The following is an 18,903-nucleotide window of genomic DNA, read 5'->3' on the forward strand; positions in this document are numbered from 1 at the left end:
CAGCATGGTTGAAATGTATTTGTCCACATTGATATCTCTCATTCGTACCTGTGATATACAACAGGTGGCAAATAAATTACAAAATGCAAAGAGATCTGTTGCCTAGTAAACAATGCCTGGGACTTTGATTTCTTCATTTCCTAGTGTTGGGAATGTAGATTTGAGAATTACACACAAAAAAATCTGCTTCAACTGAGAGGGTTCCAGTAATATCTCAATAAGCCACAAGTGACCACATCACTATAGAACTCAATGTATTATTTAAGAAATAGTACCCTTGAGAGCTGAAGACATTTTTTAAAGGAGAACTTTGCTCATTTCTAAGCCGTCCATCACATAACTCATATGAGACTCATATGGTGTACCTGGAGTATAATATTATAATAATTAATTGTTTATATTTATGTTTATCTTTTATATCATACATATTATTTTTATATTATTTTATATTTTTATATATTATAATTATAAATAATTATAATAATAATATACTCCAGTACCTGGAGTATAATAGTACCCTTGTAAAAAAAAAATGACCTGCAGAACTATTCCAATTAGATCCTGTTGGCCCTTGAATCATTAATTCACTCCAAGTTTACATTCAGTCAAGATTGGCTACATAATTTGGGGAGCTCAATTCAGAATTAAAATTCAGGGTCCTTTTTAAAAAAGTATGTAAAAATTCAGGACAAGGACATATGAGCATTAAAACAAGAGTGTGCCCTTCTAAGGGCAGGGTCCTGTGTAATTAGTTACACAAGTCTCACTCAGAAAACCAGCCTTATATTCATTACCCATTATACATTCTGTTGAATAATGCATAGAACAAAAATATGAATAAGAAATAGTCAATGGCCAGGCATGACTCACACCTGTAATTCCAATGGGAGGTAGGAGGATCATCTGAGCCCAGGAGTTCAAGATCAGCCTGGGCAACATAGTGAGACCCCATTTCTTTATTTTTATTTTTATTAATTAATTTATTTATTTAAATTGCATTTTAGGTTTTGGGGTACATGTGAAGAACATGCAAGATTGTTGCATAGGTACACACATGGCAGTGTGTTTTTTTGCTGCCTTCCATCCCCTCACCTGTATCTGTCATTTCTCCCCATGCTATCTCTTCCCACCTCCCCACCCCCCTGTCCCTCCCCAATTTCCCCCCAACGGACCCCAGTGTGTAGTGCTCCCCTCCCTGTGTCCGTGTGTTCTCATTGTTCAACACCCGCCTATGAGTGAGAATATACAGTGTTTGATTTTCTGCTCTTGTGTCAGTTTGCTGAGAATGATGGTTTCCAGGTTCATCCATGTACCTACAAAGGACGTGAACTCATCGTTTTTGATGGCTGCGTAATATTCCATGGTTTATATGTACCACATTTTCCCTATCCAGTCTATCATTGTTGGGCATTTGGGTTGGTTCCAGGTCTTTGCTATTGTAAACAGTGCTGCAATGAACATTCGTGTGCACGAGTCCTTGTAGTAGAATGATTTATAATCCTTTGGATATATACCCAGTAATGGGATTGCTGGGTCAAATGGGATTTCTATTTTTAGGTCCTTGAGGAATCGCCACACTGTCTTCCACAATGGCTGAATTAATTTACATTCCCACCAACAGTGTAAAAGTGTTCCTATTTCTCCACATCCTCTCCAGCATCTGTTGTTTCCCGATTTTTTAATGATCACCATTCTAACTGGTGTGAGATGGTATCTCAATGTGGTTTTGATTTGCATTTCTCTGATGACCAGTGATGATGAGCATTTTTTCATATGTTTGTTGGCCTCCTGTGTGTCTTCTTTTGTAAAGTATCTGTTCATATCCTTCGCCCATTTTTGAATGGGCTTGTTTGTTTTTTTCTTGTAGATCTGCTTTAGTTCTTTGCAAAATTCTGGATATCAGCCCCTTGTCAGATGGGTAGACTGCAAAAATTTTTTCCCATTCTGTTGGTTGCCGATTCACTCTACTGACTGTTTCTTTTGCTGTGCAGAAGCTGTGGAGTTTGATTAGGTCCCATTTGTCTATTTTGGCTTTTGCTGCCATTGCTTTTGGTGTTTTGGTCATGAAGTCCTTGCCTACACCTATGTCCTGAATGGTTTTGCCTAGATTTTCTTCTAGGGTTTTTATGGTGTTAGGTCTGATGTTTAAGTCTTTAATCCATCTGGAGTTAATTTTGGTGTAAGGTGTCAGGAAGGGGTCCTGTTTCTGCTTTCTGCACATGGCTAGCCAGTTTTCCCAACACCATTTATTAAACAGGGAGTCCTTTCCCCATTGCTTGTTTTTGTCAGGTTTGTCGAAGATCAGATGGTTGTGGGTATGTTGTATTTCCTCTGAGGCCTCTGTTCTGTTCCATTGGTCTATATCTCTGTTTTGGTACCAGTACCATGCTGTTTTGATTACTGTAGCCTTGTAGTATAGTTTGAAGTCTGGTAGTGTGATGCCTCCTGCTTTGTTCTTTTTGCTTAGAATTGACTTGGCTATGCGGGCTCTCTTTTGGTTCCATATGAAGTTTAAGGTGTTTTTTTCCAGTTCTGTGAAGAAGGTCATTGGTAGCTTGATGGGAATAGCATTGAATCTGTAAATTACTTTGGGCAGTATGGCCATTTTCACGATGTTGATTCTTCCTAACCATGAACATGGAATGTTTCTCCATCTGTTTGTATCCTCTCTTATTTCGTTGAGCAATGGCTTATAGTTCTCCTTGAAGAGGTCCTTTACGTTCCTTGTTAGTTGTATTCCTAGGTATTTTATTCTCTTTGTAGCAATTGTGAATGGCAGTTCGTTCTTGATTTGGCTCTCTTGGAGTCTATTACTGGTGTATAGGAATGCTTGTGATTTTTGCATGTTGATTTTGTATCCTGAGACTTTGCTGAAGTTGTTTATCAGTTTCAGGAGATTTTGGGCTGAGATGATGGGGTCTTCCAGATATACAATCATGTCATCTGCAAATAGAGACAATTTGATTTCCTCCTTTCCAGTTTGGATACACTTTATTTCTTTTTCTTGCCAGATTGCTCTGGCTAGAACTTCCAGTACTATATTGAATAGGAGTGGTGAGAGAGGGCATCCTTGTCTAGTGCCAGATTTCAAAGGGAATGCTTCCAGTTTTTGCCCATTCAGTATGATATTGGCTGTTGGTTTGTTGTAAATAGCTTTTATTGTTTTGAGGTACGTTCCGTCAATACTTAGTTTATTGAGGGTTTTTAGCATATAGGGTTGTTGAATTTTGTCAAAAGCCTTCTCTGCATCAATTGAGATAATCATGTGGTTTTTGTCTTTGGTTCTGTTTATGTGGTGAATTACGTTTATGGACTTGCGTATGTTGAACCAGCCTTGCATCCCCAGGATGAAACCTACTTGGTCATGGTGGATGAGCTTTTTGATATGCTGTTGCAATCGGCTTGCCAGTATTTTATTGAAGATTTTTGCATCTATGTTCATCATGGATATTGGCCTGAAATTTTCTTTTCTTGTTGAGTCTCTGCCGGGTTTTGGTATCAGGATGATGTTGGTCTCGTAAAATGTTTTGGGAAGGATTCCCTCTTTTTGGATTGTCTGGAATAGTTTCAGAAGGAATGGTATCAGCTCCTCTTTGTATGTTTGGTAGAATTCGGCTGTGAACCCATCTGGACCTGGGCTTTTTTTGGGTGGTAGGCTCTTTATTGCTGCCTCGACTTCAGACCATGTTATTGGTCTATTCAGGGTTTCGGCTTCTTCCAGGTTTAGGCTTGGGAGGATGCAGGTGTCCAGGAATTTATCCATTTCTTCCCGGTTTACTAGTTTATGTGCATAGAGTTGTTTGTAATAATCTCTGATGATGGTTTGGATTTCTGTGGAATCTGTGGTGATATCCCCTTTATCGTTTTTTATTGCATCAATTTGGTTATTCTCTCTTTTTTTTTTTTTATTAATCTGGCTAGTGGTCTATTTTGTTGATCTTTTCAAAAAACCAGCTCCTGGATTTATTGATTTTTTGAAGAGTTTTTTGTGTCTCTATTTCCTTCAGTTCTGCTCTGATCTTAGTTATTTCCTGTCTTCTGCTAGGTTTTGAGTTTTTTTAATCTTGCTCCTCTAGCTCTTTCAATTTTGATGATAGGGTGTCAATTTTAGATCTCTCCTTTCTTCTCATGTGGGCACTCATTGCTATATATTTTCCTCTAGAGACTGCTTTAAATGTGTCCCAGAGATTCTGGTATGTTGTGTCTTCGTTCTCATTGGTTTCGAAGAACATCTTTATTTCTGCCTTCATTTCATTGTTTATCCAGTCAACATTCAAGAGCAAGTTGTTCAGTTTCCATGAAGCTGTGCGGTTCTGAGTTAGTTTCTTCATTCTGAGTTCTAACTCGATTGCACTGTGGTCTGAGAGACTGTTTGTTATGATTTCTGTTCTTTTGCATTTGCTGAGGAGTGATTTATTGCCAATTATGTGGTCAATTTTAGAGTAGGTGTGATGTGGTGCTGAGAAGAATGTATATTCTGTGGATTTGGGGTGGAGAGTTCTATAAATGTCTATCAGGTTTTCTTGCTCCAGGTCTGAGTTCAGGTCCTGGATATCCTTGTTGATTTTCTGTCTGGTTGATCTGTCTAATATTGACAATGGGGTGTTAAAGTCTCCCACTATTATTGTGTGGGAGTCTAAGTCTCTTTGTAAGTCATTAAGAACTTGCCTTATGTATCTGGGTGCTCCTGTATTGGGTGCGTATATATTTGGGATCGTTAGCTCTTCTTGTTGCAGTGATCCTTTTACCATTATGTAATGTCCTTCTTTGTCTCTTTTGATCTTTGTTGCTTTAAAGTCTATTTTATCATAGATGAGAATTGCAACTCCTGCTTTTTTATTGCTCTCCATTTGCTTGGTAGATCTTCCTCCATCCCTTTATTTTGAGCCTTTGTGTATCCTTGCATGTAAGATGGGTTTCCTGGATACAGCACACTGATGGGTTTTGGCTTTTTATCCAATTTGCCAGTCTGTGTCTTTTGATTGGGGCATTTAGTCCATTGACATTTAGGGATAGTATTGTTATGTGTGAATTTGATACTGCCATTTTGATGCTACCTGGCTGTTTTGTTGGTTAGTTGTTGCAGCTTCTTGATTGTGTTGATGCTCTTTTACCATTTGGTGTATTTTTGGAGTGGCTGGTACTGATTGTTCCTTTATATGTGTAGAGCCTCTTTCAGGAGTTCTTGTAGAGCAGGTTTGGTGGTGATGAAATCTCTGAGTGCTTGCTTGTTCACAAGGGATTTTATTTTTCCTTCACTTATGAAGCTGAGTTTGGCTGGATAGGAGATTCTGGGTTGAAAGTTCTTTTCTTTTAGGATGTTGAATATTGGCCCCCAATCTCTTCTCGCTTGTAGGGTTTCTGCTGAGAGATCTGCTGTGAGTCTGATGGGCTTCCCTTTGTGGGTAACCCGACCTTTCTCTCTGGCTGCCCTTAGCATTTTCTCCTTCATTTCAACCCTGGTGAATCTGACGATTGTGTGCCTTGGGGTTGCTCTTCTTGAGGAATATCTTTGTGGTGTTCTCTGTATTTCCTGGATTTGAATATTGGTCTGCCTTGCTAGGTTGGGGAAGTTTTCCTGGATAATATCCTGAAGAGTATTTTCCAGCTTGGATTCATTCTCTTCATCACATTCAGGTACACCTATCAGACGTAGATTAGGTCTTTTCACATAGTCCCACATTTCTTGAAGATTTTGTTCATTCCTTTTTGCGCTTTTTTCTCTGTTCTTGCCTTCTCTTTTTATTTCATTGAGTTGATCTTCGACCTCTGATATCCTTTCTTCTGCTTGGTCAATTCGGCTGTTGAAGCTTGTGCATGCTTCACGAAGTTCTCGTGTTGTGTTTTTCAGCTCCATCAATTCACTTATATTCCTCTCTATGCTGTCCATTCTCGTTAGCATTTCGTCCAATCTTTTTTCAAGGTTCCTATTTTCTTTGCGTTGGATTAGAACATGTTCTTTTAGCTCACTGTAGTTTCTTACTACCCACCTTCTAAAGTCTGATTCTGTCATTTCATCACCCTCCTTCTTCATCCGGTCTTGTTCCCTTGCTGGTGAGGAGTTGTGATCCCTTTTAGGAGGAGAGGTGTTCTGGTTTCGGGAGTTTTCATCCTTTTTGCACTGGGTTCTTCCCATTTTTGTGGGTTTAACCACCTGTTGTCTTTGTAATTACTGTCTTTCAGATTGGGTCTCTGAGTGAGCTTCTAGTTCGTGGATGCTGAAGTTATTTCTTTTTTTTTTTTTTTTAAGCTTTCCTTCTAACAGTCTGGCGCCTCTGCTGTAGGACTGCTGAGTTCCTTTCCAGGCCCTGCTTGCCTGGGGGTCACCTGCAGCAGCTGCAGAACAGTAAGGGTTGCTATCCGTTTCCTCTTCTGCTATCTTTGTCCCAGAAGGATGCTTACCTACTGTCAGTCCGTTCTCTCCTTTATGAGGTGAGTCTTTGGATCTATGAGGGTCAGGGAGCTACTTGAGGAGACAGTCTATCTTTTATTGGGGCTTAAGTCCTGAGTTGTGAGCTCCGTTGTTCGTTCAGAGCTGCTAGGCAGGTATGTTTAGGTCTGCTGCAGCTGAACTCATAAAGCACTTTTTGTTCCCAGGTGCTCTGTCTTAGAGAGTTGGAGCTTTATGAGTTTCCATTGCACTACTGCCTTTTTTGATTTTTCTTTCAGGTCGGACCCACCCAGCTAGCAGCAGGCCTAGCCACTGCCTGCCCGCAGGGGCTTTGCTGAGCTGCTGTGGGCTCCGCCCAGCTGCCCTGAGCTCTTCCCTTCAGTCCTGTTTATATGGGCATAGTTAGAATAGTCTTGGCAACGGTGGCCCCGCCTCTGTTATGGCGGACTCTCTCTGTTGTGGCGGGTTGCCTCGGCAATGGCAGCCTGCCTCCATAGTGGTGGAGAGTCTCAGTAATGGCAGAAGCCCCTCCCCCACCGAGCCGGACCGTCCGGGTTCAGCTGTGCTTGGTTTGAAGGGCTCAACCCAGAGGGTTTCCAATTACTGTTTTTGTTTTCGTTGTTGTTGTGGGTGGGGGGCTGGGACCAACCGAGCCTGATCACCTGGCTCCCTGACTCAGAGTCTTTTCTTTTAAGCTGAACGACCCCGCGTTCCGGTCGCTTGTTGAAAAGGCTCCGGGATCTCCCGTGCTGCGACTCACGGAGTCGGCTCGAACTGCGGCGCCGGCTCCTAGCGGATTTTTTGCCCAGGAATCTCCTGGCCTGACTCGCTATTTCAGACAAATGGGCAACTCTGCTGTCTCGGGGCTCTGCTCGCCAGCTAAGAGGGCTCCCAGACCAGTGGCTTTTGTACGGAGAACCGCCGCGACAGGGCGTGGTCACAGCAGCCGCGCGGGCGGAATCAGCCCCGCAGGGGCCAAAACAGCCGCACCGGCTGGGACTGCGACGCTGGCGACCCCTCTGCCTGGGTATCTCCCGGTCTGTGGGCAATAAGAGTTCGTCTGGAAATGTGGCGTCCACTCACCCTCTGCACTTTCACTGGAAGCTGAAGCCCTGAGCTGTTCTTAGGTGGCCATCTTCCCAGCATTCCCCTGTGAGACCCCATTTCTACAAAAGAGTAAGTTGTTTTTATTAACAAACATAAATATTTTTAAAAAATAAAAATACATAGTTCTTGCTTCCAAGCAGTTTACAATCTAGAGTCATATTTAAAATCTGTAAGTCAAGTGTTGTTAATTACATTAAAAATATTCACTACTTAGGTTAGAAGAAGAAATGATGGAGCACATCCGCTTGGTTATCTGGGAATTGTATTATATCTATGGGCGATTCTCTCTCACACTATGTAACGGACACACTTGTGTTTCTTATAAGCTTCTTCAGTGCATTTGAAAATGCTGTTCCTTCTGACTGAACTGATTTCCATTGAATCATTGCTTGACTAATCCTGTCCATGCTTCAGGTCTCACAGTTTTACTAATTGAGAGATTAAATTAGATCACCAGTTTTGCCCTCATAGCTCTCCGGATCTTGCCTTCCAGGTGTCCGTCATAAGTTTTTAGTTTTATGTTTAAGTTGGTGATTTTGTTTTTATTTACTCTAAACTCCATAAACTTTAAACTTCTATTTAACTAAAACTCCATTTTGTTTTTATTTATTTTAAACTCACTGCAGGGAACCATCCTTCATTGTTGTTCTTTGGCATCTCCCCACTTCCTATTTTAGGACTAGAGCCAGGGTGGCACTGAATAGGTATTTGTTAAATAAATACCATTAAAAGAAAATCCTAATGGAAGTGGACATAAGCAATACGAAGTTAAAAGGGAGAAAGTGTAAATAAAAAGGTTGAACAAACCTATAAAGTTATTAGAAAATAGCAAAGAGCCCAGTTTGGCTGAAAAGTGGGTTTTGACTTATACTAGGAAATGGAAATAAAGTGCTTGATGGCGTGAAGGAAGCCATATTGTGGAAATACTTGAGACCCTAACTGGGGAGTTTCTATGTCATATAGTAAATAATGAATGGGAAGGTTGTTGTTAGACTTTTTTTTAACCAGGTAACTGTTTATATATATATATTAGAAAATACAAAATTGTATTTTGACCAGAAGTGCTTCTAAGCAACTTATGGGCTGGATTGAAGTGCTTTATGGGAGAGATGATTGCCTAGACAGTATATTTAAAGAAAGTTAAGGTATAAATTTGAATTGAGAGAGAGGATTTGGGGAGGAAATATGAGAACAAAGATGAAGACAAGAAAAATATTAGAAATTTTCTTCATAGAGTGATTTAATTTAGTCATCTAACTTGTTAGTCTTGGGAGAATTTAAAAAAGCAATCCTTCTCCTTTTTTTCTAATCTTCTGTTGAATTAATAAACTATTCACTACAGTACATTTGCCTAAAACAGGAACTTAAAAGTTGAGAAACATGCTTAAGTTCGGTCTACACTAACCACATGCTGTTTCATTTTCAGTCATGTTAGCTAACAGAACTGCAAAGAGAGACTAAATCTTTGATAATGTGTTTTCTGAAGTGATTTTTAAAATGGATTATACAAACATTACCATTCACTAGAATTCATATACCTTAGAGGCATCTGAGCACATTTTGAAATGGAAGTGTTTTGGTAGAAAAAAATCCTCACCCCAGCCAAAAAAAAAAATTGGGGACTTAACAAATTACAAAAATAAAGTACATCCATCCTTGGAAAAGGCCTTTTCAGAATAAATTAGATGTATGAAACAGAAACCAATGAAACAAATTTTTGTGTATTTAATCAGCATCTAACAGGTCTGTTGATTAAATTGCCGTCTAATTTTGATACAAGGCAAAAGTGCACACTACTTTTATTAAAGGAAGACACAATGCTATATTAACATAGAAAAGAAATCATTTCTGTGCACTCTCTATGATAGGCTGATCATTTCACATCTTTGCATATTACTATTGAATGTGGCATGTAAAGTTGGACCATAGTAAAAAGATTGCTTAAACTCAATGATTACAGCACATGCTTTAAAACTCAAGGGTTTCTATTGCTGGGTTTGTGACTCAGATGTCATACCTAATAGGGTTATTTTGTGTTACTGCTCTGTTTATAAACTCTTACTGCTTAATCTCTGAAGATGAATAATAGTCTACTTCAGATCCTTCATCCATTTTGAGACTTTCCTTCAAACACCCAAACTGTAAATCAAACTAATCTGTATTAGTACTTAGTCATAATTTCAACGTGTATTCTATAACTGTACTGAGTGCTGAGGATAAAAATAATTAGGAAAATATACATGCCACAAGACAAAATTACAACAAATTTAATTAAAGACCTTAATTAGCTTTTACTTGTGATTCTAGCATCAGGCAACACATTGTTTTATAAAATAGAATGGATGTTTTGATGAGCCAAGCAGAGAAGTTTGGCTTTATAGACAGAAAATGGCTGAGGAAAGCAGAAACAGAACAAAAAAATGGATTGGTTGCTTCATACTTAAAGGTTAAAGTGAAGGGGACTTCCTTGTCATGCCCACTAAAACTGGCCTGTTCGGCAATTTGACTTTTATCTCTCTTTCCTGATTGCTCGGAAGGTTAGATAAACAGCTTGGTTTCAGCTTAGTAGTATGCAGCTTTAACGTGAGTAATTTCACTTTGGTTTGGTCTCTTGGGCCTAGTACAGAAGCTCAGTTCAAACCAATGGCCTCCCATAAATTGTATTTGACAAGCCCCAAAAATAACTTTTAGTGCTCTATCTTCTACTTTGATAATTATTCAGAAGAATATTGAATGTATGAACCTAACTATGTAAAGCAGCAGTGTTACAAAAATATTTTGTTTCTCACAGTAAGCATATTATAGATACTATTCCTAAGGTTTGAAAAAAAAAAATACGTGCCACAGATAATGTAAACAATATTCTTACATATTATTTGTTATCTCTTGGTGGAAAAAAATTGGCTTTGCTGCAAGCTGATTAGGAAATGAAGAATAAATATTGCTTTGCAAAGAAATTCTGTTTATCACAGAAATTGCATTACATTCACTTCCTTTTGGTATTAAACTTTTGCTACTTATATTTAAAAATCTCTTTGCAAAATGGTCCTAACTTTTCCCTTGCTTTCACATAAATAATTGACACACGAAGATATATGGTCTGATTGAATTTAGGAAAAAGATCTACCTTCAGATAAATGAGAAAATCCATTGAAAGGGCTCCTCACAGAGTAGGATGATTAAGCAGTCAACAAACACATTTTAGCTAGTGCTAGCATCAATGAGAGCACCATCAAGCTTTGGACAAGGTAACACAATTTAGTTTCCAACTCCTGGTCCACAGTTTTCCACGTCTTGAAGAAGCAGACAGGACTTTCAATCAGTAATGTTAACAGCTTCGCTGACTTGGGAGAAAAAAACTGTGGAAGAGACTATCAAGTGAAACAAAGCAACATTTTATAAACCTGAATCTAAAAACTTTGCTCTTATTTCCTATTGTTTTACAAGCATATTTGTTGTATTTATCATTGACTAATCATGTTAAAAATTGAAGAAGCTCATCATTTTGTGTTTATGTTGATGTTGTAAATAGAAAGACAAACAAAAATTCTGTTCCATAAGCCAAAAAGTCACTGATATCAAATATGCCTGTGTAATACAGGCACACTCCTCAGTGATCTTAAACATTTATGTACTGTTTAAATCTCTGTTACCTTGAGAACTTGGTTTAGGAGGTTTTCTGTTTTGGTTAGTTGGTTTTGATTGTTTTGGTTGAGTTTTTGCTTTTATTTTTTTAATCTATAAATGAGTCACAGCTTCCTGACCAAAGAGAAGGAAAGACTGAAGTGCTAGTATTTAAAAAGAACACTCAAGGTAAATACGCTGCCTACCTCCCTAGAAGTCATATGGGTACTGTAAACAGCAAATAGAGTAAGAAGAAGATTAGAAAGGCATAAAGACATGCTTTGCATGTGATTTTATGAGATTATTGCAGAAATGAACTCTCCATACACAGACTAATCTGAGACATTACAGGGTTGCTAAAAATGCTCTGAAGAAAGCAATGATGTCACACGGTGCAGTAAACAAATGCTGGAATTGTGGCAGTTTGGGGGTTGGGTTACTGTCAAGAAAGTGGAATGCTTGCTAGCATTGATTTAACTGTAATTATTTGTAATAGGGATTCTCAAAAATTAGGTACTATTCCTGGGTCATAAAACACAGATTGTTGGGCCCTATGTACAAAGTTTCTGATTCACCAGTTACGGTGTTAGGTCCTAGAATTTCTAATATGTCTCTAAGTGACACTGGTGTTTCTCTAAGTGATGCTGGTGTTCCTGATGAGACCATTGAAAGAGGAGTTTAAACTAAATCAAGAGCAGGTAAGGAATGTAAATATGAGAAGCTGTCACAATAGCATGTAGTGAAGTTTTACAGGAGAGAAGTATGCCCTGTCTAAAGCATTCAAGTTGAAAATAAGATAATAATACCAACAACAATTAGAGCAAATGCAGTTTAAAACAAAAAGGATATGAACCTGATTTATTCTGTCTGCTTCTTGAATGTAAAAGGTTTTTACAGTCATCGTCTATATTGCTGAGTTTTTATATGCTCCAAGTACAAACTTGATTGTGACTTCATTGACCTTAGTCTCTGTATTTTCATTGCAGAAAACTGAGGCTTATGGAGAAAATTAGAAAATTTAATGAGAAAGCCACAGTGAAAAATCTCAGAAGGAGGGACTTTTAAAAAATGATTACAGACACTTAGGAATTTAAGACGTAGGCTGCCACTTGCTGCAGGAAGCTCCGGAGAAACTGATAAAAGTCCTGGACAACAAGTATTAATAGCTTGTAAAAAGCATTCAAGGGCTGGCATTTAAGGAAAAGAAAGCCAACATTTATTGGAGGTCTATGATATGCTATAATTTCTTCTAGGCATCCTTTGAATGTTTTTCTCATTTATCCTCACAATTGTTCTATAAGATGGTATTGTTAGTCAATTTTACAGATAAGGAATCTAAAACTCAGAAACATTGAGAAACTTGCCTGATGTCACATATCTAGTAAATGTCAGAGCTGAACAGAGGCCTGCCTTACTCCAAAGACCATTTGGTTTTTGTTATATCACTGGCTTTTGTTCAGCCACAAAACTGGGAACATGAGAGGACTGTCTGTACATGAAACGCTTCCCTAGGTCTACTTTTCAACCTGAAAAATATATATAACAAATTCTTCTTTTCAGACAGTCAAATAACAGAACCTTATCATCCTGGAAGACAGGCAGTATTTTTAATTATTTTAGCAAAATACTCTGGAGAAAGGAAAGTAAAATAAGAAGAGCTTGAGTTTTAGCCATCAACTCACTAAATTTAAATCCTGGTTTCATTACATCTTGTCATTCTGCTTTTCCCAGTAACGTACCAGGGTGAGGTAAATTATATCTAACTAATATGAGAATAAACAGACCTATGTGACCCAACTTAAATTTACATGATATAAATAAAATGTTCAGGCATAATTCCTGCCATATTACAGATGTTGCAGAAATATTATTTCCTTCTACCTTTGTCTAAGTTAATATTATAAGCCAAAACACTCAGAAAATGTTCTTACTACTCGTTAGCAACTCTCTTTTGTTTTTCTCAGCAGTCCCTTATCTGAACTCTTTCACTTTTGTTTCCTGTTCCACTGGTCTCTTCCGCTTTGCAATGCTTCTAATCTTTTACTGAGCAGAAATGTTTTTTGTCTTATACTCTTTTATGAAGTACATACTAGCCCAGATCCTAACATTCTGTAAAGAAAAGATACTACTGAATGCAATGTTTAAGCAGTCTGAAATGGCGCCTGCATCGTCATATTTCTCACTTTCATATTTTTGTTTATATTTCTTTGAAATTAGTTTTAGTCTTTCCTGTGTGTAAAAATAAATATGATCATTGTAGAAAATACTAAAAATGCAGAACTTTTTAAAGTTCTCCAAAATTTTGCAACTCGGAAAAACCTCCACACTGCTAGTATTCTCATTTTTCCTTTTTTTGCAGGCTTCCTTTCACCACATTTGTGTGTGTGTATATGTGTGTGTGTGTGTGTGTGTGTGTGTGTGTGTGTGTGATCGTAATTGAATTTGAAATGGGTTATTTCACTTGAAATAATATCATATTCTTTTTCTTTTGTCATTAGAAAACAATGTAATAACATAGCTTTGAATGGTGCATAATATTTCATCATGCAACTATCTTTATTTGTTTATAACTAACTTTATTTGTTTATAATCTCCCCTGGGAAAAGAGTTGCAATACAAATATCTATTTAAATTGCTATTGCTTGAAAAATAGAACTAATGAGAAACACACAATTACAATGCATATTCAATTTCATAATTGTAAAGTTTGTACAGCTATAGCTTTGGCAAAAGAAGAATTAAAATATTAAAAAGTCACTAACATTCACTAAGTGTCTCATGAATAGTTTTGCCAGTTTATATTGTATATTGTTATTATGAAAATGTTCATTGATATACCATTTTGTTATTGTTAGGAAGGCAATAATTTTCTATAAATATTTGTTGAATAAACAGAAATAAAAAAGACTTTTGTAGCTTTATATTCCTACGGTACAAAAAATACTTTTCAAGAAGGGAAATACCATTTCCTAACCTTACACAAAATACATATGGTAGATGAATAGAGGTTTATATGGTCTTTGAAAGAAAATTTCCAATTTTAAATTTTAATTACTTTTTTCATATTCAAATTCCTCTATTAATTCTTTATTCACAGCTGCAATGTGAATACAAGCAAATTTTTCATCCAGTGACCCTCTCTTGCAAAATCTTTAAAAACAGTTGAGCTAAATAATTCTTATGTCTATGTCAGCTCTAAAATCCTACATTTCTGTGTTCTAAAGGTTAATTAATATGGTTTCTAAATCAAAGCATAATAAAATTATATTAGGTACCTCGCTTTTGAGAATGAAAGAATATGCACAAAAAAACTTAATATTTTTAAGGTATGCTGCTATACATCAGCTAAAGCTTTAGAAATTAAATACTTGTATAAAGTATTCCGATTAGCCATAACTACTGATTATGTAGAACATTTGTAGGCACAAAACATGCATCTAAAAAATATATTGCTTAGTTTAAAAAATCCTGTTTTTACAGCACTATTAGTTGTGATAAGATAAGCCATTTGTGTAAGGCACAAGAATGGAAAAATTCTTTTATCTTATCAAATAGAGGGTTACATTGGAAAGGATGCATTCTCCAGAATTTTCATAGTGTAAAATATTTAATACTCTAAGAGTTCTTAGTGGATCAGTAAAGACATACCATGAAAAGTTATTTTTGAAGCATATTTAAGCAGATATAATGTTATCATATGAGGGCAAATTATAATGTTCCTTCTTACTAACAAGGCCTCTGGGTACTTTCTGATCTTTTGCCTAAGTGCATTTCATATTCTTTAGTTATATCTAAACAAAGCCAGTACATTTGGTCCAAACATAGAAAAAAGTAATCAGAGCTTTCATTGAAATCCAGTAGATGAATACATTGTTTATTGATAACCTTTGTTAAGTGATACAGCTGGGGATGGAGGTTGTGGTCAAAGCAGTAATCGAGATCACCAGAGGACACTTCAAACACCGTATCACTGCTATGGCTTTCTGCTCTTCACTTCTATTTTAAAGATTGCTCAGATTTTTTCAGGAAGTGTGTAGAAATATGTTTGAGGCTCAGCGTGCTTCTCTTATTTTGCTGATAGAGTCTCTGGCATTAGTCAGACTTCTTGGAACAGTAACCGTTTTTAATGGCAAGCTAACATGTCCTCTAACAAAAACCTTCTCTTCCCACTTTTTCTAACCAGCTTGCTGATTTCCATGTTAGTGTTCACTTTTTTCTTCATAAGAGCCTAAAATGCCTTGCATTTTGGCAAAGTGAGCTTATTTTCTTTTTTAGCTTCTAAATTATTTCAAACAAAAAGTGTCAACTGCTTGAACTTTTATTTTTATATCAATCAATATTTCCTGGTCTCCTTTTCAAACGAACTAACTTTTCTAAAGATTTTTAAGAGGCCACCTGATTTCAGGAGTAAAAATATACAAATGAGAAGAAAGTGTTTACTATGTTCATCAAAATTTGTGACCAAGAATCAAAACGTGCCTATATCTAAACTGTGAAGTATCTCTAGTTAAAATATAAGCTGTTTAACATTAACTTTAATGTTAGCAACCTCACAAATGCCTTTTCTACAAGTCAGGGCCTCACAGAAAGCCATAAAAGGAAAGGAATATAATTTCGCTTGCTGGCACTTACTGAAAAGCTAAAATAGAATAGTAGCAGAAATCATATTTGCCAGCCCTAACTGAAGGAGTTGTGAAACATCATCTCAGAAGATTGTAAGTTATTATAAAAACATTGTAATTACCATGCTATTAACTATGCCTTATAGGAGTTGAAATTTTTGTTTAGCCAAAAATTATTTCAAAAACAGGCAGCTAACTACTATATGGAGCATTTCAAAATGTAGTTTTAGGTTGAAATGCAATAGTCCATTTTTATTCCCTAAAGAGAACTAGAATTTTTGAAATATTTCCATGTGTAGTAATAATATCTTTGAAATAATTCACTTCTTTTTCCAGTTGTTGGAAAAGATTTTTTTTAAGTGTGTTGTTTCATAAATTTGGAATTCTTTAAAGCAAACATGGGTGTGTGAAAGTTAGTTAAAGCACACCTAAGAGTAATAAATTACATGATTCTTACAGCAAGTTATTGCTCTTTTCAAAAGTGATTCATTGGCTACGGCTTGGGTAGCTTAACCCTTTGAGGTACGCATATGTGTGTATACAGATTACACATGTTTTACAAAATTCTTAAGTTTGGAATTACAGGTATGTATATGGAATTGTGAGGTAAATACAAAAAGTTTGGATAAAATGCCACTTTGGCAGAACCACAAAGATTAGTGTCAGCCATGGGATCTTTTTGCTGATGTACTAATGCACACTTCAGTTCACCTTAAACAATGACTCTCTGTGTTGACTACTGCATTATGCCATTACGTAGTGTATTTATAGGTTTTCAGGTATAACTGTGAAAGCTTTATTGAATTACTTTTCATTTATTTTCTAATTACAAATTTCAATTTATGTCATATCCAAGGGAACAAAACAAGAAAATAAATCAATTTATTTCTCTGTGTTTCTTTTTTAATAAAAAGAAAACTAAGCTTTTCTGATTTTTTTCTGAAATTGCTTTTTTATGCGTTCTTAAAACAGATTTAAAATTTAAATTCTAATATGAGACTCATTGCCAAGATACATGTTTAGCATTTTTTTCCTTCAGAGAACTTTGTTTCTTGTAAGAATAATTTATACGGCTAAGGCTCTAGTCCCAAAACAGTTTTAAATTGAAAAAAAAAAAAAGAAAGCAGCCGTTAAGAAACCAAAATGCCCATTTTTTGTCTTAAATAAACCTACCAATGCCTCTTTTCTCTTATTCTCTACTATCCTCACTCAAACACACTTCAGCAAGCCTACCCACGCCGTATTTTCACACTGTTTCTTCCCTAGAGTAAATCCTTTTCAGGCAGCCTTATGGTTTGTCCGCCGCCTAGGCAATGCAAATATCAGTAAATGAGTCCCTGGGATACATGTTAATAAAAGCTATACAATGTAACGTTAAGAACCAGTTGGCTTCTCTGTCTCCAAATACTGATCTAATACATGTTTGAAGATTAGAGTTAGACAATGGATAAATTTACATACAGTTCTGTGCTCTGTAGAGAAATGTAGCTGCTTTAGAGTAGAATGGCAAAATGTGGCCTTTCTGAACTTAGAAGAGACAATTCTGGCCCCTCCTCCTTCCCCATTTTAATGGTTCAACTAACCATAGACAAACACCCTTAGCATATTTGGGGAAGTAGGTTGTTATTTTATCGGTTTGAGGACTTCTCTAAACTTATCTTTTACAGGCTCTCCAGCCCTAGGCTTGTCTTCAAACAGCTGAAAAGGCAAAAGCTCTTGCTCTCAGTTCTGTATTAACTTCTTGTTGCAACAGGAATAGTCTGTTAATCTCGTTTGCCTATAAATTTATTTTTTTATTTCCTTGGTTTTCTACCCATAACATTCCCCAACTTAATTTACTGCTCGGAAGTTCTGTATTGAAGATCACCCATTTCCTATCTATTCCCTGCTCGTTCTTCACTGTGTCTATGGATATATCTGATGCTCTCTATTCTTAAAAGGATGAGAAAATAAGAACTAGGAAGAAACTGAGGGGTGGTTTTAAATCTCAACCAAGAAAATCATTGACATTACACCTAGCTGATATAAATCTACACACTCAAGTGTTCAAGAAATTTCATTTTCTTTTAGCATCACAGTTTTAAAAGTTTGATTCTAACTCTGAGACCTCTTCCCATTGGGATGACAGGAAATTTAATCCCAGGAACTCTCAGTACTCCCCAACTTCTCTCACTCCTCTTCTCCCAGGCCCAGGGTTATTAAGAAATAGAAGTCAAATGTAATGTAGAAACAGTAAAAGGTGGCACCTTTTCAAGAATGTGCCCCTCTCTACATAGGCCTTTCTGATTGCTGATCTTGCTTGGACAGATCTTCTGTATTTTCAACAGAAGACATAAATGTTCATTTTTATATGAATTCTCCCAAATCATAAATATTTATTTAAATGATGCCATTTAAGTATACAGCTTTAAGCCAATTCAGCCCATTGGCCACCATTTTACAACTTCTGTCTTGGACTTGGTAAGTGCCATAAGGGCACTTGCCATCAGGCTGCTTCAGCCTTTCTGCCCTGCATGAAGGCAAGGGTCAGCCTCGCTATCTGTTGGTTAACTTTACAGAGCCCAGGAGCTCAGGGGAGATGCTTGCTTGGATAGTCCCTGCTCTAACATTTGGTGAGTCTCATTTATTACAGAGTACTTTGTGCTTCAGGGGTTCTCTAGTTCTAAAGGTTGTTTGTAAAGCACATCTATAAAAAAATTAATTGCACCAAATAGTAGGCATCGTATGGTTCTTATCAGGTGAAACTAGAGGAAGTATTTGGCATGTTGCTTTATTCTTTGCAGATTCCGTAATTCCAATACTATGAGGAATATATTAGTAGAAGGAGAGATGAGATGCGGGTGTCTGGCCCCTTAATACATGATGGGCTTCAAAAGTCCAGGCAAGGGCAAATAGAAGAGGTGTGAATCTGGACATGGATAAGGGAAAGAATGGAAAAAAAATTGCAAGAGATGATGTAGAGTAAACTGGATAGGATTTGGTATCAAAGATATAGAGAGTGGTTGGGAAAGGGCATAGTAGACACAGATGTCTATGGTTTAAGGACTCTGGGTAAGAGGACGAATTTTCCCTTCTACAAAATATTGACTAATAAAACATTAGTTTCAGATGATCTATAATCAGTTCTATTTTAGACAAATCAGATCATGACACTCTGTA

General features: G+C 36.9%; 1 long non-coding RNA gene across 3 annotated transcripts in view; it reads right to left on the reverse strand.

The window, feature by feature from the left end:
* LOC141585589 (uncharacterized) overlaps nt 1-17,384 on the reverse strand; it is a 70,439-nt gene extending 53,055 nt beyond the window's left edge. For all 3 annotated transcript variants that reach the window (XR_012519131.1, XR_012519130.1, XR_012519129.1), the window contains exon 1: nt 7,475-17,384. This is a non-coding gene — a long non-coding RNA (uncharacterized LOC141585589). The remainder of the gene's footprint in view (nt 1-7,474) is intronic.
* Between the last annotated feature and the right edge of the window lie 1,519 nt (nt 17,385-18,903).

This window comes from Saimiri boliviensis, chromosome 9 (assembly GCF_048565385.1).
Source record: "Saimiri boliviensis isolate mSaiBol1 chromosome 9, mSaiBol1.pri, whole genome shotgun sequence".
In the NCBI taxonomy this organism is placed as follows: Eukaryota; Metazoa; Chordata; class Mammalia; order Primates; family Cebidae; genus Saimiri; species Saimiri boliviensis.